Raw genomic sequence first — 25,355 nt, 5'->3', positions numbered from 1 at the left:
CGTTTGATACCCATATCGTAAAAACATTCTAGAGTCACCCTTGGTCCACCTTTATGGCGATATCTCGAAAAAGCGTCCACCTATGGACCTAATGCCCACTCCCTCTTAAAATGATCAGTAACACCTTTCATTTGATACCCATATCGTACAAACACATTCCAGAGTCACCCCTGGCCCACCCTAATGGCGATATCTCGAAAAGGCGTCCACCTATGGACCTAATGCCCACTCCCTCTTAAAATGCTCAGTAACACCTTTCATTTGATACCCATATCGTACAAACACATTCTAGAGTCAGCCCTGGTCCACCTTTATGGCGATATCCCTAAATGGCGTCGATCCATAGAACTATGGCCTACTCTCTCTTAAAATACTCTTTAATACCTTCCATTTGATACACATGTCATACAACCACATTCCAGGGTTACCCTAGGTTCATTTTCCTACATGGTGATTTTCCTTATTTTGTCTCCATAGCTCTCAACTGAGTATGTAATGTTCGGTTACACCCGAACTTAGCCTTCCTTACTTGTTTTTTTTGTTTTCTGTTTGTGATTGTGATAGTTTGCGTTGAGCAGCTGAGCGTTGATCGTGCCACAACCATATTTGGTCAAACAGGTAGCGTGATTATTTTCTTTGTATTTTTTTTTTTATAATTATTTTTTTTAACTTTTTTTGGCACTAGTTTTCTGCATATGGCATTTATTTATGCAAAATATAGCTTACAGTTATACAAAATACGTTTCTAACTCATCATTAAATGTTGAAAAAGGCAAATTAATGCAAGCAAACAATTAACTGTTGACATTTTGTTAAATTTTATTGTTGCTACTGTTTGTTTAAATCATTTAAATTGCTAGCTTTATACGATTGCGACTTTTTTGTTGTTGGTTTTTTACGTATATAGGCTTTTGTTGATTAGCTTGACATTATGTTAATTGTTTTGACGATTTACGGTAGCACATTCAAGTACATTAAACATTTTTCTATGTGAGGTATTTTGTTGTTTTTGCTGTTTGAGGTGCGCTGTGGCGTATGAGCAACATTTGGTGTGCAAAGGTCTCTAGGCCAAAATACCAAATTTATGCACTTAATGGGATATTCAGGCATAGTGTCATCTAAGTGGTATGGTAGGAAACTTTTACATTAAAGAGAGGGGAATGAGAAATCGCAAAATTTGTTGTTTGCTGTTATTGCTCTTTTTTTATAAACCTTTGTTGTTATTGTGATTATAATCTTGTAGTTTTAGTATCAGCAACAGGAATTGTATGGATTTTTTTATAGCACATAAAAGCTATATATGTACATAATAAGCTCCCGTACTCTTCAACTTTTCAAGGACTGCGTAGAGTGACGATAGAAGACGCGTTCTAGATCAAATCATCTTCCAACTCGATTGACGTCTCCGCTTATAATGGATTTAACGATGTAACCTATGATGCTCTGCTCACACTCAATAGCCTTTCACGAAAATGGGAATGCTTTTCCGCCATAGAAATATCTTCCTTTTTATTGAGGAAATATACTCGGAGAGCTTTGCGTAAGTGCGGCCCATAAATTATTTTGATGTTAGTTGTTACGCCACTTGATCTTTATTTGCTAGAGTAGTATCTATCTCTATATTGCTATCTCTATGTCACTTTCCTGAAATTGAGCGGACCTGTTTGGGCTCAATTCAACGCAACTTACCTATGCCTAGAACGCTTTCCTCAATAGATCGTACTATAAAAGCAAATCTTCTATCATGATCTTCTGTCATGTGGGTCAGTCAAAGACATGAACCTAAATTTAGGACACTGCTTCAAAAATTCGAAGCAATGGGATTTCCCACAAAAATAAATGCTTGGTTCCCAATTTATTTAAGAAGCCAACAGCCGTAAGATTGAACTAGAATCAACGTCTGTCGGAAAAAAGGAGTGATACCGATGACGTGACTCTTCGAATGAGTTTAGTTTTATAAAACCGAAAACGTAGGCTTTAATTTAATTTGAAAAGAACGAGATTTGTTTCACCTTATTGATTTAATCCTAATTTCGATATTTTGACGAAATGCTAGGCTAGACAGATAATTTTTATCCTCTATACAATTTGCATGCATTTCTATACCGAATTTGGTAAGCGTCATTCGATTTCCTTCTTCCATATTTGCGACCAGTTTTCTATCATTAAGGGCCAGTGATGCAAAATTGTTAAGATGATCACTGTTAAGTTAAAGTTAGTACTGTTACATACCTTTTTCATCTCCTGCTCAGGGAAGATGTCGAGCCTAACCAAGCTCCAAATTATTGGTTCGAACCTCGGACTTAAACGTCATATTAGTTCTGCTCGGTGAGGAAAAGTCAATCTTAAAATCATAAAAATCCGTATACCTCCTAACACTTTGTTTCTGGCTATCGCTCCGATATCACTGTGTTACTTAGGGCGATAGCCGATACAATTTTTGGCTGTTTTAAGGCACAAACTCTTGCATTCCAGCTAACCAACTTATCGTAGAGGACACGAGCTGGTAGATATCTTTTTCGGCAGCGTTTACTTATAAACTTCGTAGAGTAGAAGGCAATGATTATTCAAGCATGCGATCATCTCTTCATAATTCTATCACTAAAACGATCACCCTGTTTCGTTACTTATGAATACCCTACTTAAACTCACCTCATTTCAGTATTCTACTGGCGCATCTTCTCCAATCGAACTGTTAACTTCACTTTCGGGAGTTGAATGTTACAAATAGGACTTAGTATATTGAGAAGGCTGGGCCATAAAGACATAAACTTCCTCACGAGGAGCGGGAATTCAAGACCTAAATTCTTTCACCACGGGAGAGAATACATGACCTAGAAAGTGCGATTAGGTCATACCAAACTGATCAAACTGGTAATACTGGTGCGCAATAATGCTCTACCCGACAAAGGGTCTATCAACACCCCCACATTTTTTGGTTGTCGGAATGTTAGCTCTAGCAGCATAATACTTAAGAGTACACCCAACTACTAGCGTTCATGTCAGCCAATAACAAACAGTACACATACTTCAAATGAGCATTCATCTTAAGAATTATCCATAAGGCGCGTTCCATGCAATTCAATACGCTTCATAATTATATTTCCACATACCTTCAACATGCATAGACAACTACTCCCTCTCTTTTTTAGCGTTTTCCTTCTTCCTCTTCTGTTTTAATTAAGCTTCTTCACAATCTGATTTTCCTGGCAAATGGACAATTCTAACAAGCAAACTAAGAACTGCTGAAGTCAAGCAAATGCTAGTCATGCCAAGAAATATTGTTGTTCTAACTGCTAAAGTTGTTGTAATTGTTAGTCGCCTGTCCATATCATTAATCATAATTTGTGCCTGCTTACTATGAATTTGAATCCAAATGTAAAAGCTACTACATGCGTATATACAAACATACACATACATATTTAGAAAATTGTGTAGATTAGCAGCACAGTGTGAACTGACCGATCAGCTAAAGGCCAGAAATACAACAAGAAGAAATTTAAGATAACATTTTAGACTAAACACAATGTATATGCCGAGAATGGAAACAACTTTGTGAAAAACAAAAAACTTCTAACGAAACCGGTTATTGAATCTTAAGCCAAAACCTTCTAAAAAGCCTGCAGCATAAGCTAGCGTCACCAACGCCGCTTGCGCCTTATCAAAACACCTCAAAAAATAACAACAGCAAGTGCACTACACCACTGTTAAGACTGGGTGTTAGACACTAAATTTCATGGTTGCGTTCGAATGGTGTACGCATGCGCAGCGTCCAGTTAGATTGTAACATTTTGAGCCAGCAGCTTGTTTGTTATGCTTTTTTTATTTATATTTCTATTCTTGAATATTTTGCGCTTGTTTAGAAATACAATATTTAATTTCATGTTCTTGCGCCTACCCAATAGGCGCGTAGTCGATGCAACGAGCAGCTGTTGGGCAAACGCAAAACGTGTTAACAACACGGCACTCACTTGACGACATCAAGCGCTGCACTCTGCGATGCGCATGGACTAACGCGTCGTTATTCGATTATTTTTTAAATGACGTCAAGCGTTTTGCGCATGGGCGCGCCTCCATTTGATTTTGGGCGCACTTAAACGACTTACCATCGAAGGCATGCATCTGACTATTGCGTTGAGCAGAGGGGGGGGGGGGGGGGTGTAGGTTACGTACGCTGATTAGCAGTTTAACGCGATTGTGTTTGCGTTGAAGGTTGCCAAGCATTTTTAGTTGCCACGACGCGCGAGACAGCGTGTCTTTTAGCGTTTGATGGCAAGCTAAAAAGATTTTCCTTTTTCTAATTTAGTAATCTTTTTTTATTTATTAAATGTAAGCACGATTATTTAAAAAGTCAATTCCAAAAAACCACATACTAGAATGCCATTGCTGGCTCGTTACGTTTTGTTGCTCCTATTGTTGTTGTTTTAACTATATTTAATAGCCACCCTGCAATGCGGCTGCGCAATTCACCTTCAACAAACGCAGCAGCAGTAGCAACAGCAGCAACAATCGCGACTTTTAGTTTAATCATCAGCAGCAGCCGTACTGTGGTGTTGTGGCAGCTTAATACAAATTGTTTAAGAAAATAATTAAAAAAAAAAAGCGAAAGATTGTTGCTGCTTACTTTGATATTTAGTATGGAATTTTTGAGCGTGCCGTAGACATTGATTGATTACGTGTTAGCGATGCTAGATGAATACCTTTTCGTCTATACAGTAGCGAACACGACAATAGTAGTGAACATTTTTTTGCGTTAAATTTTATTCACAAAAATTTTATTTTTATTTCCGATAATTTAAGCATTATATAAATTTCAAATTTGAAACTATGAAAACCAAGGTCAAAGATGTTTTCGAAAAAACTCGAAATTCGCGAAAATTTGACGAAAGTTTTTTTAAGTTGTTTGAGTACGCAATTTTGTAGCTCAACCAATTTCAGTCTAAGTTATAGTATAAGTTATAGGTCTCTTAAAAATTCGTAATGATTTTTATAAATATTTTTCGAAGAATGCTTTAGAGTTTTTCCGTAAAAAATAAAACTATGCGCGCTTCGTATGGAAGAGAATCTGAAACACATTTCGGAAAAAAAATTTCAAAAATCAATGCGTATTTTTAGAGACCTTCAACTTGTACTTTGCTATACTAAAATTGATTTGACTAAAGACTACATACTCAAGAAAATTCAAAAAACTCTAAATTAAAAGCTTGAAATTTTCTTCAAAATTCGAGTTTTTTCAAAACAAAAATGGAGTGGGCTACAAAGCTGCATGCTCAAAAAACAAATTGAAATTTTCTAAAGTATTTCTCGGATATTTTCAAAATCGTTTTTTAAATTGGCATGCATAGTTTCAGTTACAAAATATATAAAACTTTTACATTAAAGAAAAAGGTTTCATTGTAGAAATTTGATAAAAAATTTGCCACTGCTATTTTCGGGTTCGCTACTGTAACGACATACATATTTTATTAGTGCACCCTGTAGAACACTGAGCTGAGAACTTGTAGAATTTTCCAATTCATAGTTAATTTTAGCTCTGCTTCATTGACTTTCCTTATTTTCGGCTAACTATGCACTTGGTTAAGCAATGGCGAGGAAATTGCAGGCTCTTTTCAACTAATTACAAACTGGTTATTGATAAGCTAGTTTGTAATTAGTTGTTTATGTGTTCACTTTGTTTTGTAATTTATTTCTTATGTTTTAACTTATGATAACTAACTTATGATAACAATTTCGTTGTTGTCCGCCTATGAATTTGTGTGATCATGGGTTCTAATTACATGTATAGTAGCGTTGTGTGAAAAATCGATTGACAGGAAACGGAAAGAAATGGAAATTAAGATAGCAAAGAAATCACCACTGCGACAGTCGAATGGTAGGAACAGCGGGCCAAAATCTTTCTTATCTAGCCGATTAGTGCCTCTTTTGGTGATCACCAGCAAAGCAGTCAATTTTGTGGTCCTGATTTTTTTGCTCGTTGCTGTTCAGAGTAGTAAAATTAAGAACAACACAAACAAATTAAAAATTAAAAAAAAAAAATGAACAAAAAATTCGGTATTTATTACATTTTTTCGGAATAATAGGCTTTACCCTTTTTTAAGTCCCAACTGTGCCGTTAGCTTCTGGCGCCATTTTCGCTATGACGGATGTTGGTCGACCAAAATTCAGTACATAAATGCTGGATATTTGTCTATTCGTTGTTTTTTGTTATTTTTCATTATTGAGGAATACAATTTTTCAGGAAATTTTTAAAAAGTCATCTGTATAACTTTGTGTGTAATTGTAAAATAATAGGTCAATAGCTAAAAGTTAAACTGTTTAGCACTGTGCTTTAAACTCCCTACAGGGTACTGTCTAGTCTACGCACAAACACACACGGCCGCACTTCTTGAAACGTTATGCATATGGGAGTTCGTGTGTTAAGTCTTTCTTTTTCAATCAGTTACCTCAGTCATTGCTGCCACCCTCAAAAACGAATGCTACTACAAAAACAAACACACACGAGCACACATTCAAAATTTATTATTATTTACAAAAAATATTATTTTTTTTTCTAATTAGCATTCAGTTGATTTGCTGGTTGGTTAATTGTTCGACCAACAGCTAACACTTGTGGTGGGCGTGTTTTTGAATATGTACATATATCTATTGCCAGACAGTGTTGTTGCTGCTATTGTTAGCGGCTGGCATGCAACAAGTTCTACGTTTGAAGCAAAATGTTTGAAGATTTAAAAGTACATATATTCAAATTTGTTTTTTTACTCTTCTGTAACTCCCTCAAACACCATTTAGAGGCGTAAAAGGCGTATACGAGTATGGTTGTTTAGCTATGCTAATGCACACCCGCACTGACCGCCGTAAATTTTACTAAATTTCAAACGCCACAGCACAGTGGCCTGTTGGTTTGATTTGTATATACATTTGTATGCTACTGCCTATATATAAAATTCTTCTTATTTAAATCTTTTGGCTCGAAGTTTTTGGTTTTTTTTTCTGATACTGCCAGTGGAATTCTTTGGTGGGGGCAAATAACGCTCTTCAAAAGCATTTTGTTAGTTCGTTTGTAAGCTAATTAAGAAAATTAAAGCGTTTTGCGCTTATGATTAATGACTTTGTTTAGAAATGTTTAAATGAGCAGCTAATGATGCCTTACTCTTATTTAACTCTTTTTACTATTTGCTAACTATTCAAATTTTATTTTATTTTTACTAATATCTTCTGGCTTTTATTTTCTTAATTTGCATGTCTTCCAAGGCTTTTGTAATTTGAGTAGCGAATATATATATTATTTTTGAGTGTGCTACATTTTTGATTTTTTGGTCAATGACCCTAATCGTTTTTTAGATTGTTAGTAAACTGTTTTAAATTTGTATGATTTCAATTAGCAAGACATAAGTCACATTGATTTATACAATTTTTCTGTTATAGAAAAATTATTCAGAACTTGCACATGGCAGTTTTTATAAGGACATGTTTCTGAGTTTTACTTCTTCATCAGCTAGCTTTTCGAGTGCTGGGTTTTGAGCTTGAAATCTCCTACATTCATACTGATGTCAAGACAGATGTCCTTATCAGCTCAGCCATATGAATGTCTCGCTGCACGCTTAGTAATTTGTCTCTAAGTATTTGGTGCTATTCCTTTTATTCCCATTATATGTTTTTTATCCAAGGTGTGTTGAATATTTTTAAGTTCGTTCAACAGAAGTATTAATTCATTCTGTTATTTTTAATTGTTTAGTAATTCTTTTTTTCTCAATTTCTCTATTTTAGTTAAAAACCCGCTGCAGAAATGTGTTAGTTGAACAAGAACGAAGTTAATGCTGCAGCAAATTATTGTGGTAAGTTTCCGTTAAAATTAAGCAATATGCGTAAATAATTAAGTACATAATATACATAACAATGCCCCAAAAAAATTTAATTTCTTTCCATTTAACATTTTTCTGGTTGAATCACTGCTTTTTATTTTACAGCTTAGAGGTGCCTTAATGCGAATTTTTAGTTTTCCCATTGAAATCGTATGTGGATTTTTGCAATTTATTTAAAAAAGGTATCAGGGCTCTAATCACCAACTGTACTTATTCTTATTATTATTTATAGTTTACGTTCAAACTCAAATTTCCTGAGATTACCATGATTTGTATGGAAAAATTAAAATCGCATTGAGACACTTCTTAACATATATATAATAAAAAGCTGAAATTTTGAAAGGCATCCTTTTGGCTGTTCCGAACGAAATTTTCCCTATATCAAAATGAAACAAACATACTTGTTTTGGCCCACCTTAATAAACACCCAATTTTCGTAGAAGAATCTGATCCTGAAAGCATTATTCTGATCAATTCTTTGCTCATTTTCCAGTTCTTCTTTACTCTGTTCAATGTTTTCGTGTCTCTCTCAGCCACTTATTTATCATCACATCCTCTTTCTATGTGAACGTTAGATGTCGCATGGTTTGGTAGTTGCGTCTTGCTACCAGATCGCTGCCATCGCGATAAAAACCCAATTCTCCATCTGTGGCTGATCAGTCAGCGATTTAGCCACAGCTCTTTCATTATCCTAATAAATGCATGTGAACCGAAATATATTCATCCCTCAAGTCTCCTCCAAATATTGATGAACGCATTGAAACTTGTAATGGGAAATTACGCATTATTTTAAGCATCGAAGATGAAACACATACAAAATTTCAGAGTTCTATTAATACAGCATAAACTTATTGCTTTTGTGTTAGAGCCTTATTCCAATCTGATATTTCTCACCGAATAACAATCATATCAAAAATCTATTTCACAAGATCACAATGGAAAACACCTATCATCACTTTCGCTAAATGTCAACCGAGAACAATTTCAGGCTTCTTCTAGAAAAACGCGGTTATCCTCTCTTTTTTTGGTAGCATACCTTGACATATTTTCCTCATCTTCTTAAATCTTGTTCTATGATTTTTACTCAATCTGTATGCTATGCTCTATCTGAAATTCTGATTTACTTGAGCCTACATTTCAAAGGTTGAAGTGTCCAAAGCTTCATGTTGACCAGTTCTACCAGACTAACGATATACATTACCTCCCTCAGCTTAATATCTGAAGATACTCTTAGATTTTGGGTGACAGCTTCTACGCAGTCGCAAAAGAAAACGTAATCGATTAATAAAAAAAAAAAAATACGTAGAAGGGGAATTTAATTTGCCGACACATTTTACACCTAAATAAAACTTTCAAAGTACGAGCTGTGTTCACATCCTTCATGTGCCTCGTTAAACTTTTATGGTACGTCACATTCTTTCGCGCGTCTCATTACAATACAACACAAACAACACCTGCCAAAATGGGGCAAAACATATACCACATCCTTGTGCAGCTAAACACGCTCGAACAAAGTGTAGCAAATAATGCGCGCGATTATAATGAGCACAAGATTCATGCCAATGTCGAATGAGCCTTCATCATTAAAATATCTTCTGCTTGCACGTTTGCTTCTTATTAAAGTTTAACACAACCCGCATAGACTTTTTCATTTATTGCAAAGAAACTAAAGACTCTTTTTAGTGCGGACGCTCTGCGTACAATTGCAGTCTATACACAAAAATGCCAAAATGCTTAGGTAATTTGCGCTCGCAGATTTTCCGGCATAACCTGCGCTCCAAATATGCGGCCGTCGCATCGCAATAGCAAACACACAACCATAGCTAACCGCCAACGCTTCGCATTTTAGACATGAATGTCAGCTATTCGTTGGTTGTTGCTTTCAGCTAGGCGTCTTAACCAGGCAATGTCATGACCATAAATGCAGCAAGCTTCATAAATCTTTCTTCCACTTTACGTTGACAAGCAAACAGAGTTTTGCGGCGATGGCAACATATGTTTTGCAGCAAACAAGTGCACTCAGCGCTTGTCACTATGACAGCTCATATAACTCAAGTTGTAGTTCCTTACCATCAACCTCTTTTGCACCATGACTAGTTTTTGATTTATCAAAAAGAATGAAATCAAAAGCAATAAAATCAGCACCAACCCAATCTAGCACCTCACCTCTTCATGCCGTCGGCCACTTAGATTCAAGCGCATCAGCGCGCTTCCATGCAACACACAAATAACTCAACGCTTCGTAAAGGCTGCCTTGAAGTCCCGCAGCCCTTTCCAAATACAGTAGAACAATATGAGCTTTCAGCGCACAACTTCGCTTAGTTTTTTAGACAGCAGATTACTTCTGTTAACTGTCCGCCCGTCGCGATTCACCTGAGCTGCTGCTGCTGCCTCACCATAACGCGCATTTCCCATTTGGGTAGGCGATTCTGATCGCTGCATTTGCTGCAGTACGCCATAAATACTGGGATATATTTTATGGTATGCTCAAGACGGCTGCTGAATTTTACTGCGTAGTTGGCATCCCAGACTGGCTGTGTGTTGGTGTGTCATTCTCTTTATACGCTTCTATCGTTTCGATGCTATGCACAGATTAGTGACATTAACATTTTTGCTGCTTAATTTTTAGCTAATTGCAAATATTTCAAAAAAAAAAAAAAATTATAAAAATGAAAACGTGGCAAAATTAAATAACAATCATCTGTGGCATATAAACAATCAACTTAACAACAACAAATTGACGCGCTAAATGCAGCTATCGAAGCATCATAAAATTATGTATTTGTGACAGCCAACTGTCAACTATTTCTATATAAACACCCTATCGGTTACTTTCCTATAAACGAAGTTAATATTTTAGCTGGAATTTAGCATCTTGGCCTTCCATTTGTGCAAAAGCGAAATGAAAAATAAAAACAAAAAAAAATTTACTTAGCAAAACTCAATGGACAAATCAAAAAAGGCATTTTGTTGCCAATAACTTGCCATTGAAAATTGCCGCTGCAACAACGTTTTGGACTGATTGCCAGTTTTGTCATTTAACTGTATGTATGTTAGCAGCAGGCTTTGCTGCTGCGAAGTACAAGCTGCCATAGAAGCGTATCAAAACACCCAGTAGGAACATCCTCATGTCTAATGGGAACGAGTAATAATTATATCATAGTCATTTGCTTCCAAAGACGTTAATTTGATGGAATTGTTGAATACTTGCCAGGGCACAAAAAAAAAAAAAAAAAAATAAAATATATTAATAGTATGAAACATTGTACAATTTGTAAAAAAAAATTTGCTTTGCAAGGCAATGCAGCGAAAAAGAATGACTAAGGTACGATAAAGCAAGCTTTCCCGTACCCATTCTATTTAGAAAACGATCGTAGGCTTTTTTTTCAACATTAATAAATTCGAGGCACATAAAACAAAACTAAACAGTAGAAAACGCTTGCACTTAGCATATTTTCCATATGGGAATATTGCATTTTTAGTTTATTAACGACTTCATATGCACTCTCATTGGCATTTAAGCCGCGGTCGAGTTTCACAAAAAAAAAAAAAACTAGGCTTAAGTAGAAAAGTTTTTATGAGAAGTTTAGTTTGTCCTCAGTTCAGGTTCGACAAAAAAAAATTAATAAAACTTTTCAAGAAAAGTAATATTTTATATTCCTATATATTTTTACTTGCCTCTGTAATTATTATTATATTACAAGGTTAGTACACGATGGCGATGGCTACTATGCCATGTTTTCGAATTTCATTTCTTCATCAGGTAGCTTTTATGGTAGTGAGCTTTGGACGGGAGTGCGCATGCTTTCTTACAAGTTTTAAGGCAGATGCCTACATCCACTCAGTCACTTGAACTCGACGTTGCTTTCTTTGCAGTTTTTCTTTTGCCATTTTATTACTATTTCATTTACACATGATTTGGTACACTAATATATTTTTAAACCCATATTATGCGGAATATTTTTCGGCGCGTTCAACAGACTTTGATCAGTGACATTGGATTTATAGCAATGGGGGTGAGTTTTACAGTTTACATTGTGTGTGTAAACTTTAAAATATTGATTCTGCATAGCAATTCGGTGAACAAAAAAATCCATGATAAAAACGTCGTGATATTCAAAACTCACGCGCACTGTGACTTTATTGTTTCCGTGACGTTTGATAAATATTTTCTCACTGACATTTGACGTTTTACATTCAGCGCTCATTCAGCAAAATAGTGTACACAATACCTTACAGAATCGTATGAGCATTAAAAGTGTAAATTTCGTGTGGAAATGACTTTGCAATAAGTATACATTTTCCGATTTTTCACAGATAGAGAATTCCAGTCCTGTACACATAAAAAAAAAAATAATAAAGTATAAACAAAAAGTCGCTGTGCGTTTTTCACACTAAAGAAGTGTGTTACAGTTGTTGTAGGCGAGTTGGTACTGGTTCAGTTTTTGAGAATCATCTATGAGAAGTGTAATTTCTTGGTATGCGGTAGAAAAAAAAAAAATAAAAGACAGCTGTCAGAAGGACTTTGTTTTAATTCTTGTTATGGCAATCTCTCAGCGAAAGCCTTTAACGTTTTGTGCAGGGTTTTCGCTTCAATATTTTTACTCGAACATAAGCTCACTGGTTAAGTTTTTAGTTTTCGAAGTAAACATTTTCCTACTGGGTATTTAGTTTTATGCTATGAAGCTAATTGTGCGTAAGACATACTCACAAGTATACTGTTTTTGTTCATTTTTATATTAATAATACTACATTATTATTGACTTTGTTGTTGTTTTTATTATTTGCCATAATCATTCAACTGCTTGAAGCAATTGACGTTTTGTTGTGATGATTTTGATCATTTAAGACAGAGGCAAACAAGATTGATTGCTTGTGACAGTTTGTAATTTTCAATATGATGATTTGATCCCTCACCTTCTATAAGCGACTCTCGCTCTTTTTCTATCCGTCTCTCTCTCTCTCTTTACCTCTTTTCTCACGAGCTCACTGTTTGCATATGTATATGGAGGCTGACATTGATCATTGCTATTGAGCTAAAGCTATATTTGTTGGGCATTCCATTGTTAAAAGTGTCAGTTGTAGAATAAGCAGTAGTACTACCTCTTAATGGTATAGTTCTGCATTAGTTCGGAACTAGTGCGATTAGCTCAGGGAAGTACTCGTGAAATCGGATATGTGAACATGTGTACGTCTAGAAAACTAATCTTTTTAAGTTAGCTCGAGCTCGTCCAAGGGTTGAAGTTATATCACAACAGAGGTAACTTTAGCAGAAACAAATAATTTCGAGTATTTACCAACCGATACCGACAAGTTAATATTTTTTTATCCGCTTATTATCTATAGCAAGTTATTATCGCCGAGTAATCAGCTTCTTATTGATCCCTAATCGGCTTGTTACCGACGGGTTACATATATGTCGTAGATTTTAAAATAAAATAAACTTTTATAGTTATCTGTTTCATAACAAACCGATCAGTAGTCGATTAGAAATTGATAAAACGCCGATAACTAAGCGCTAGCGCTTCGATATCAAATCGACATTTTTTAGATAAGCAATAGATTATTTTCGATATTTAGCCAACAACATTTCGATAACATATTGGTAACTTTTTGATAACAAATTGATACGGTTTTGATATAAAATATAAAATTTTCGATTGGAAATCGATAACTTTTCTTTAACAAAAAGATAAGATTTCTATAGTGAATCGGAACATTTTTGATAACAAATCGAAAACTTTCTATAGTTAATCCATAACTATTCTATAATTAATCGATAAAAAGGCGATAATTCGTCGATGGAAATTGGCTAACTCATTGATTACCTTTGATATCGATCGCAAATTTATATTACTGTCATAAAAATCGATTATTCGTATAGATCCCATCAATAACATACTTATAACAAACCGATAAATCATCGAGAAGAAATCAATAAGAAGTCCATGACACGTCGATAACAATGTGATAACTCTTCAAGAACACGCCGTTCGGATGAACTTTTGGCTTCCTTTTGTTGATCAGAAATATTTTCAATTGTTTAGGTATCCACTGAAATATGAAATTTTCTCGTGGAATTAAAAAAAAAAAAAAAAACGATCCTCATAGAACGATACACCCTAATAAACATATATACTGACAACGAAAAAAAAAAAAATTCAAGAAAAACTGGATGATTTTGATTTCACCATTTTTGGCGTCAAAGTGCGTTTTGTACATATTGTTTTTAATTTGACACTTTTTGTTATTTGAGAAAACCTCCAAAACATAAAAATGCGCAATAAAAAGTTGCTAATAAAAATGTTTAGTGAGTACAAAGAGGCAAGCAACGATTAAGGTCAAATGTGTGTAATTTGACTGGTAAAAACATAACAAGAACAATAAAAAATTGTATTGCTAAACGTAAAAGTATTGCTAAACAAACAAACAAAACAAAAATGGGCAATTGAACAACAATGAAAACAACAACGAGTAGCCAACTGGAATACTCAAATGTATAGCTTAAGTACATATGTTAACAAAATAACAACAACAAAAAATCATCTAACTCGATTTCGGTTTTTATTATAACGTTCATGAACATGAAAAGGTGTATTAACTTTGGTCCGATGTTTGTAACGTTGAGAAATATAGAAGATAGACTCACCATTAAGTATACCGAATTGATCAGGGCGACGAACTGAGTTGATATAGCCATGTCCGTCTGTCCGGCCGTCCGTCTGTCCGTCCGACTGTCTGTTTGAACGCAAACTAGTCCCTCAAATTTTGAGATATATCAATGAAATTTGTCACAAGGATGTCTTTTTATATTATATAGACATTTGTCGGATCCGGTAGGATAGGACCACTAAAACATATATCTCCCATACAACCAATCGTTAAGATAAGACGATTTTGGTCATTCCTGCCGCAATTTAGAAAGTATAAACGTGAAACTCTGTGATTTATATTCTAATATATCATAGAAGATATCCTGAAAAAATCACTTTGATCGAAGCTATATATAGTATATATCCCATACAACCGATCGTTCAGATAAAAAGATTTTTGGCCATTTCTCCTATAGTTTCCAATATAAAAACGTGAAACTTGGTGATATATATTCTAATATATCAAAGAAGATTTCCTGCAAATATCATTTCGAACTGAGCTATATATAATATATATCCCATACGTCCGATTATTTGGAGATTACGAACGGGATAAGATTATTGTTCAGCCCCATTCATGAAAGGTATGAAGTCTTCGGCACACCCGCAGACAGTCCCGTCCTTACTTGTTTTTTATTCTTTTTTTTTTTTCTGCGAAGCCAAGTTTTTAAATTCGCAGCATGTGCGAAATTGTTAATATTTTTTTATTACTGTCACTTTTTCAAATGTGGCACAGTTTTCTCATTTTACTTAAAATTACAGCAATAATGTTTTGCTAATTTTTTATTAACTTTCGGTACTACAAACTACAATAAAAGCATTGCTTAAAATGTTAATGTCTGGCGCTGTGCCTGTGTTTACAAAAAAAAAAACTTGTATTTGATTTTTTTTGTTTTTTTTTTTATTTTTCAACAGTAAAACCAAAAACAATGCGCGCAATAACAATTACCAACAATCAGCCCATTTTGCAGCCGTTGAATATTTTAATTTTCATTCACACATAAATTTAATTGTAACTACAACGTTAAATTGCTGTTTTTTGTGTCATATTTTTGCAGACAAACGCATTTCCACTGCTACAACAACAGCAAATATATCACTTACTTAAATAAACGTAATAAGAAGCCAAAAAATAGCGTCACTTGCAATGCCCTCGTTTTTTTTTTTTTTTGCAATTGTGCTAATTTGCACTTTTTGCTGACGGCGCCGGCGACTTCATTGTGTTGTCACGTTGATTCGACTGATTTTATTAATGATTTTTGTTTGCATTGATTGATATTTAAACAACGTGGGAGCGCGGAAAAAATATTTAAGTTTTTAGTGCTGTTTTTTGGGAAACATTTTTTTATTTTATAGGAATCACTTTTCGCGTGGTTATGCATTTTTTCGTTTGGCGTATTCAAAATTTTTTTTATTTTCGCAAATATGCCATCGCTTGTAACAGGATCAAAAAGAATTGTGAATACATTTGTGGCCCCAAAAATAGCAGCGTTATTTCAGGTTATGAAATGATTAACCCTTAATCGCATACCCTGAGTCACCTGGACTCACTAAAAATTTAAATGTTTCATAACAAACACATTTCGTTTCACTTTACTCATCCTTCATTCGTATATATTCCTGTAGCCCAGTAAAAAAAGCATAATAACAAAAACGTTCGCCCGAAAGTGTAGTAAACCAAAGATATTGGTATGTATGAGTCCCAGGGACTCATGGTAGTGGATTGTGTAACAAAATCTTATTGTGTCCTCTTGTGTCTCACCAGTTTTTTCACCTCGTGAAATCTGACACTGTCACTGACCAAATCCCCGACCACCTTATTAACAACATACACAAATGTCGAACATATTTAACACCCACGCCGATGGATTACGCTACCGACTGTCTTACATCCGAAAATGCTGGGTGTGACGTTCGATTAAGATCTCGATTTTGGTGGACATATTGGACTTACAGTCCAGAACCAGAATGAAATTCTCAAGTCTCTTTCCGGCAGCAGTTGGGGCAGAGATACAGAAAAGATCTTAACCACATATCACCGGCCAGCTTGTATTCTGCGCTCCCCCAATATGGTTGCCGAGCCTAAAAGTACCTCATTGGAGCAAAATTTAAGCCTGCGAAAACACCCCAGAATATCAGGTACACAGTAAAGTGAGTACACTCTCCATAAAGGAGAGGAATGAAACAAACAGTTTCTTCTGAATACCCAGAAACTTAGGTATGCCAACAGACATGTGATTGAAGAGACCCAGCCTTGCAGGACCATAAGAAGTCATCTCCGGAAGCACTATAAAGAAATCCGGCACTAAAGAATTCAGCCGTTTGAAAAAGGGGAGCTTGACAAGGCCCTCAGAAACATCCATAAAAAGCCGTCGAACCACTATGCCAGGGATTGCCCGGTGAACCCTGTTCTTAAAGACAAATACCCTTAACTCTCAGTTGAGGAAAGTAAACTCTTTGAGGAGACGCGCGGCACTTTAGCTCAAATTCGATCTGGATACTGTAATAATTTAAACTCTTACTTATCCAGAATATACCGCCATATACACAATGCATGTCCCACTTGTTATGTGCCCCCTGATGACACCAACCATCTTTTCAAGCGAAATATGGAACCAACGCCTCTCTGGTCCAGCTTTGTCGGAAATGCGGGTTTCCTCAGACTCCCGTTAGATCATATTCATACAATACGTAACTATCTGCTAAAACAACAACAAAATTTTATTAAAACACTTCATTAAATATTTTAATTTTCCGATAGTATTGTTTCATTATGCCCGATAAACGTAGGAAATGTGAAAGTATATACCCTATAAGTAAGTTTAAGAATTATGAAAATAGAGCGACATTGAAGAAGAAAGCTTTGATTGAAGAGAAAAGAACTTCATCGAACAAGTTCTTGTCTTGTTATGACTATAAAAATAGCTAAAGGATAGGACTACAATGGATAGGATTACAATGCTGATTATAAATTATAATTTAGTAGGATAAAATTTCACTTAAGGAAAATAATATGAAGCTCTTAAAATAAGCTATTAGGAGTGACACAGCCATTAGATCTAAAAGGGCAGGAGGTAACATGGGTCTTAGAAATATTAAAGTATTTTCCAAGAGTTCGCAGTTATTTTTTAATATAGGGCCTGGTCCTTTATAGGGGTTTTCAGTTTGGGCGTTAAGCATATTTTTGGTAATACTTAGGGGCTTACCCAATCTCTGTGAGGTCCTCATGGATTGGCCACTTGATCCCAACCTTATCTATTTACTCAACTCTTTAAGAGCTTCCCTTGATCGAACATTTTTATGATACCAACAGTCTACAGTCTACTGTATTTGAGTTTATAAAATTGTATTGGCATTCTGATAGATTTGCTAGGATTATTGAAACATAATTATACTCCTATAAAAATGTGACATAGTAACCTATCTGTCTTTCAAAGTCTAATCTTCACTGTCATATCGTGAAAATAAATCAAGTTCCGATACATTTCTATATCCAGTTACAAATTTTTTTTTGTCGTCGCAGCTAAAGTGTAAATTTACAAGACAATTAACACTTGTGCTGATCGGCTGTCAAAGCAAAATCAGATTGTACGCACACACACACGCACAAACATGTCATTGAACAGTCCTAATGAAGAAATGAGATCAGATAAGCTAATATGGATATGCAAATCACAACATTGTGGTGCAAATGAATGCGAAAAATTAAAAAATAAAAAGGCAAAGAAGCAAAGTACAAGACAAAAATATTCGCAAGTAAGAAATTAAACAAACAAATAAAAAGTAAATGGCTAACCAGCAGTAGAATCGAAATGCCAAAACATTGATTCAAGCTGCATAAATTAAAATGTTAATACAACTAAACAACAAGCTAAAGCTATCAAAATAAGCAAACAACACAAACAAAATGCCAAACCAATAAAACAAACAAACAAACAGCAAAAAATTCCCCGATATTAGCTGCCGAAAAATGCCATTATCCATAAAGAGCAGCAACTCCAAATGTGGCAAATTCAATAATAATAAATACTAAACACCAATACTTACATACATGCATGTGTATGTAACCAATAAATACAAACGGCAATAGTTTGCGCTTGCGCTTTGCTACAGCAGCAGTGTTGTATTTGTAAAATTAATTAGCATATCAAATACAACATAATTGCGATAATCGCATGTTAGCCGTTTGCGGTAAATTTGCTTACGCCGACAGTTATTTAGTTGGTATGACCGGCCAGACGTTCAGCTATAAAACCAGCAAATCAATGAATCAACCAATTTATTTAGTTGCCTGTCTGCCAAAAACGATTGGTGTATCTGCACTTTTATTTGACGTCGCTTCGCAGCTTCGCTATGAGCCAGGTACTTTGGTTCTTTGACCATTTACAGCAGCTCTAAAAAATTGTTGCACGCTGCGCTGACATTTGTTGCTACTTGTCGCTTGATGTTGCTGATGACCGCGCGCCGATAATGTACAATAAGCGTGCCAATAAACACAATAATTAAAATAAAATTTGTGTATATAGGCAATTGCAATCTGGGATTAGAAAAAATAGTAATAATAAGGCTGTAAACTTTATTGATTTGCTTCCGACATAAAATCTGTTTTTAAATTATTGCTGAACAAGGCATTTTGAAGCTCCTTGTTTAGGACGTGGGTAAAGTTTTTGAAGTATTAATTAATCGACGGTTAGAATCCACGTAAAATGCTAATTTGCGGAACTATTATGTTAAGAGTTTGGGATCTTGAAAAAACAGAAAAATTGAAGCCACGGAACCTGGATTAAAAAGACCTGAAAACTACTTTAGAGGATCAATTTTAATAAACAAGTTTTTTTATTAAAAACCAGCCAATTACACGAAATCTTATTCACTCCAACCTAAAAGACCGGTGCGTAAAAGTAACATTTTTTTATTATCTTGTATACAACTTACAACACACATACAAGTGAAGTGTATTAGCTTCAGCGTGTAAAAAATTAAAAGATGTTAAAGAAGAAAGTTTAAGAAAAAATAAATCACTTCGACCAAATCGAAATGTTTTAGGTGCAACACACCTTCGGTGAACCAACTAACCAAAAGCAAGGAGAATAGAAGCAAACCGATTAGGATATTTGTTTCTTATATGTAAAGAAAAAGGCAACCTTGGAGAGGCAGGAGGTGCCACACCTATTTATAGGGAAGTATAAACTTGCTTTTTATAAGATACAAAATATTAGATTTGGAAAGGGTAAGGCATTGTACCACAAAGATGGAAAACGTCGACCATTATACCAGTTAAAAAAATAAAAAATACGTATACATCTGAGGAAATGCGACCTATAAATACACCACCATGTGATGAAAAAATTATGGAAACAGTTATAAAAAATAAGTTATAAAATTACTTGGAAGACAATAAATTAATAATAAGTGAACAATAGGGATTTAGAAGGAAACGCTCATGTGAAACGGCACAGAATATAGTGATCTCTAACTGGAAGGAAGATCTAAATAACAAAAAAGACACTGTTTGCGTTTTTCTGGATCTGAAAAGGGCCGAGACATTTTGTTCCAGAAAATGAAAGTCATGGGAATTCAGGGTAAAGAATTAAAGTGGTTCCGAAATTACTTGACTGGCAGAAAACAAAAAGCCATAATCGGTGATGAAGTATCGAACGAAATTCAGGTCCCATTAGGGTTACCGCAAGGTTCTGTATTGGCTCCTTTATTATTTTTGATTTATATTAATGATATTGTTAAAGCTGTAAAGTACTGTAACATAAAACTGTTTGCGGATGATGCTCTGCTTAGAATAAGTGAAAGTAATTTAACAACTGCATTGACAAAAATGCAGTGTGACTTAGATAATTTATATAAATGGCTATGTGGTAACAGACTTAAACTTAACTTGAGTAAAACAAAATATATGGTTATTAGCCGAAAAATCGATAGCGAAGTTGCGAGTATTCAGCTCAGGGTGAAAGATGAAATGTTAGAGCAAATAAAATCAATAAAATATCTTGGGATTGTAATTGGCAACAAACTCAAATTTGATGAACATATTCGATACACTCTAGGAAAGATAGCTAAACAAGTCGGTTTTATGCAAAGAACCTGTAAATTTATAAATAGGGAGTTTAAGGACATTGTATACAAAGCATTGATTGAATCTCATTTTAAACATTGCCCATCAGTCTTATTCATTATACCAGATACAAAAATAGATAGACTTCAGATAGTGCAAAATAGGTGTATGAGATTTGTGTTACGGGAAAAGTCAGATGCGTCGATAAGCGACATGCTAATAAAACTAAAATGGTTAAGTGTCAAACAAATTATTTTTTATTATACTATGAAAATGATCTTCAATATACGTAAGAGAAATGTACCTGAATACATAACAAATAATGTTGTATATATTAACGAAACCCATAATTTTAGTACCCGTAGAAAAAATGATTTTAAACTGGCACTCTATAGAACTGAAGTGGACAAACAAAACCTTTTCCATAAAGGATTTAAAAACTTTAATGAATTGCCTAATGAAATAAAAAATTGTGAAGAAATTTATGTATTTAAAAGCAGATTATATGAACATTGTAAAACCTTACCTATAAGATCAGTTCTACAATGTGATTTAATAAATATTGTTCAAACTAGGCTTACGCTGTAATAAATAAATAAATAAATAAATAAGGAAGGGGTAGGTGGGAATGTAGGAAGGTAGAAAGGAACGGGGACAAAAGGGCGAAAATAGAGGCAAAAAGAAAAAATAGAGCTTAAGATGGTGTTGAAGACATGATCGAGTTTTCGGACTAAGTCCGCCCCCTCCGTCTGGCAACACCCGGCCAGTGCGTCCAAGCGCAGGCAGTGCAGCTCAGCTGTGGCTTGCCAACAACCACCGCGCTCACTCTCAATTTTTTAGTGTACTAAGAACTATCATCGAACACGCATCGTGTCCGCATCATTCGTGCAGTTTTACTCGCCCGCCCGCCGTCGCGCAACTTTGATTTATTTCTCGCTTTTTTTAACTACATTTTTTATAGTGGAAGTAACTAAGTGAAATAAATGAAATCTATTATACATAATTAAATATTCTTGCCCTCTCATTACAAACATTGTGCTGTGCTAGTTAGAACATTTGTACAGATGGGAAGAAAGAAGCTTTGTCAAACTACAAAAGAGGAATCGAAACAGAAGTTGGAGGGTATAGAAAAAAGAAAAGAGATATGTGGAGAAGGGGACAGAGATAAAAGGGAAGAGGAAAAAGAAAAAATAGAGCTTAAGATAGGAAGAAAGAAGCTTTGTCAAACTACAAAAGAGGAATCGAAACAGAAGTTGGAGGGTATAGAAAAAAGAAAAGTGATATAGGGAGAAGGGGACAGAGATCAAAGGGAAGAGCAAAAGGTAGGAGAAAACGCAGGATGCAGTGAGTAAGGGAAAGTGGGCATGAGTACAAGGTACTCGTGAAGTTAGATGTGTGAATATATGGGTGTACGGCAAGAAAGCCTATGATTTAAAATACATAACAATGGTAACATCTGAAGCCAATTCTCTTCGCATGTTACTCGACTACAAGTTAAACAGGAAATGCAACGTTGAGGTGAGATCAAATAAAGCTCTGGCGGTATACTATATTTACAAGAGGGCTTGCGGGAGGAACTTTGAGGCCTCTAGAAAATCCAACATATGGAAATCAACCAAATACGAGCTGAAATTTACTCAAACCAACTGAAGGTAAACAAATCGTACCGACTCCCTTTCTCATGCAGTGCCTTCCAGGCAGAAGTCTGTGTCATAGAGAGACCAGCCCGAATGCCAAAGGATAGTGTGATCCAAGACACTAATCTTACGACATTTGTCAACAGCAAGGCCAGCTTAAAGGCTTTAGAATGCAACGTGATACACACGAATATGGTGTGGAGGTGCCAAGCCTCGCAGGCGGCCATAAGGCTTCTCTATCTCTCCCTTTACTGGATACCTGGGCACATCGATATTGAAAGGAAAGAGTTTGCTGATGAGATGGTAAAAAAGGCCGGAAATAATTTAGGCTAACAGTTTCATGCGACCACCGCTGGGTTATCTCCTGAGAAAAATCGGGAATGAGAATTGGGGACGTACTTGCTGTAAACTTATCGGGTTGATTGCGTTGTCTCAAGGTTCTTATGGCCATGATTAGATAACTAAGAAACTAGTTTGCTTTTCACGCTCAACAGATCTGTCACATTGAGGAGGAAGAGGTGCCGATTCATCACTTTATCTGCAGATTTCCAACACTTCAAACAAGACAATTCCGATTTCTGGCCGCACAGTTTTTGAACAGTATGGAAAAGATTGGGAAAGTGAATTTTCATCAGAGAAAGCAAGTGCTTAATTGAGAACCACTAGGACATAATCTGATTGGACGAATGCACCACCGCCGACCGGCGCTCACTGTAGAGCTGCAAAAGTATCGATATTCGGCTTACTCGATATTTTCGATATTTGAGAGGGAGGGTATCGATATTTCGCGATATATATAGAATTATTTTTATAGTGAAAATTGCTTGCTCAATTTAAAAGCAATATCAGGTATATATCAGACATTTATGTAAATACAATAAAATATATAAATAAATGTAAGGCGCGATAACCTCCGAAGAGATCTAAGGCTGAGCTTCTGTTCCAATTTGCGTCGTGCTACAAATTGGCGGGATGGGACCAACTTTGTTTAATGCCGACTCCGAACGGCATCTGCAAGGCAGATGAGTTTTCACTGAGAGATTTTAATGGCAGAAATACAATATATACATGTATATATATATATGTAATATTGTCTTCATAAATTCGAAACGATCATAAAACACATTCTGCAAAGTTGTTCGCGATGGTAGCTTATACAGCGAAACACCCTTTGTCATCCACTATGGGAAAAGGTCGAACTTCTGCGGTGGCTAAACCCTAGTAGAGTGCTGTCAAAAGCCTTTTTGCGTGATGATGTATCTTCATATGTTTTTTTCATATAAAAATAAATCTTATTTGGCGAGCTATGTGAATCTAAATTTGCAGTTGTAAATGGATCCAAATGCTTGACTTTGTACTTCCTAGCTTTTTGGCAACACAATTTTCGTCTTCCAACTTAATGATGCCTTCTGTTTCGTGTATATCTACATATACGAATACATGTATATATGTGTATATAATAAGAAAAAAATAACGTACCTTTCACATTGAACTTTTGTAAGAATTTTTCAATATTCAGAGCTACCAACTTGTTAGGTATTCATATAAAATAAACGCAAATCTGACTAATGTATGTAATTTTATTTATTCATGTTTTATTTGTCTTACCAAAGTTTTAGACGCTGGTAATTCTGCCGCTAGAAAAAGGAATAAGAAATGGGAATACAGTACTCGATATTTAGAAAAAACATCGATAATTGCACCATGAACCTAGTACTCGATGTATCGATATTTATATCGATACTTTTGCAGCTCTATCTCACTGAGGTTACTCACAATGGACAAAATATCTCCAAGTAGAAATTTGGGAAACTCAAATTCATGACCTCTTAACCAAATCTAACCTAACTTTAACAGAAACAAATATATACAACATCGAGTGTCTAACACTCTTATAAATAATCGAAAGCTTTTCGATAACATATCGATGCCTTTGCAATATAAATCGATAACTTTTCGATAACGACCCGGTAACTTTTCTGTACAAAATCGATAAATTTTCGATAATGAACTGATAACTCTTTGATGAATTTATGACAGAGTTTTTAGGAGGCCCTAGTACGCCTTTAGACAAATGATATAAACTTTTAAAACGTGATTTATCAAAAACTTCCTAAGGTGAGTCGAATCTGCGCCCGTTAAAGGATTAATTCTTAAAAACCAACACGAATTGCCTGGAACCACTTTGTTTATCCATTGTAGCCAAAAGAACAGATACTTTTAAAATGACATATAGGCGATTGACTTTATTGCCTATTTCCGCTATTCCAATAAACATTTGTGACTTATTTAAAACTTAAATAGGTTTTTGTGATCAATAACAGAACAATGAACTTTTACATACAGCTATATGTTCACGTATACCTACATAGTACATGGCAAGAAACTTGCGATAACACTTGTTTTTCATAAAAGTGAAATTCGGTTTCAGTTTTAAGCCAGAGATGTCGGCAAAGAAAAGAAAATGCCTTTTGTGCAAATGTTCTCGACCGACCCACAGTACAAGAAATATTCTGGAAAAATAATCTTAGACTTGCTGTTAGGTTCGGTTGAACTGGCCGGCCCGTGAAAACTGAATGAATACATAGTGTTGGGAATTTAACATCTACTCTGATAACCAAGCGGCTATCAAGGCATAGGCTCAACTACAGAGCGATCGAGGGTGGTCTGGGAGTGCCTGACCTCGCTTGCCATTGCATCGAATTATTTTACAATGAGATTATCTGGGTCCCGGGCCGTAGTGATATCCCGGGTAACTGTCAAGCGGATCTCTTAGCCCGCATCGGTATAACTGAACCGGATGAAGATGGCTGTAGGGATTTCGGGATTCCGCTAGCCACCTGTGGATTGCTCCTCCACAGCTGGGCCTCGAGTCAGCTCAGCAAACGTTGGGCGGACACCACGTCTTGCAGGGTAGCAAGATCTTTCTGGCCGAAAGTGGATGGCAGGAGGTCTGCTGAGATAATTGGGTTCACTAAGGCTCACCTATCTATCGTCATTGGGGTTTTGACAGGGCACTGTCCCATTGGTATCCATGCGGTTCGTCTCAATATACTGGAAACTCCATCGCTGCAGCTGTAGGGAGGATGATGAGGTGGAATCACCAAATCACTTTATGCTTGATTGCCCAGCTTTT

At 35.5% G+C, this 25,355-nt stretch overlaps 1 protein-coding gene across 1 annotated transcript in view; it reads left to right on the top strand.

Moving 5' to 3' along the window:
- The first annotated feature begins 7,765 nt into the window (after positions 1-7,765).
- Positions 7,766-25,355, top strand: part of klu (klumpfuss) — a 65,103-nt gene continuing 47,513 nt past the window's right edge. The window contains exon 1 of the mRNA XM_067786597.1: positions 7,766-7,835. The gene's annotated coding sequence lies outside the window, so the exon portion shown is untranslated. The remainder of the gene's footprint in view (positions 7,836-25,355) is intronic.

Source organism: Eurosta solidaginis, chromosome 5, assembly GCF_040869045.1.
Source record: "Eurosta solidaginis isolate ZX-2024a chromosome 5, ASM4086904v1, whole genome shotgun sequence".
In the NCBI taxonomy this organism is placed as follows: domain Eukaryota; kingdom Metazoa; phylum Arthropoda; class Insecta; order Diptera; family Tephritidae; genus Eurosta; species Eurosta solidaginis.
Note: the sequence above shows the minus strand (reverse complement) of the source record. Positions and strands in the feature narration are given on the sequence as shown.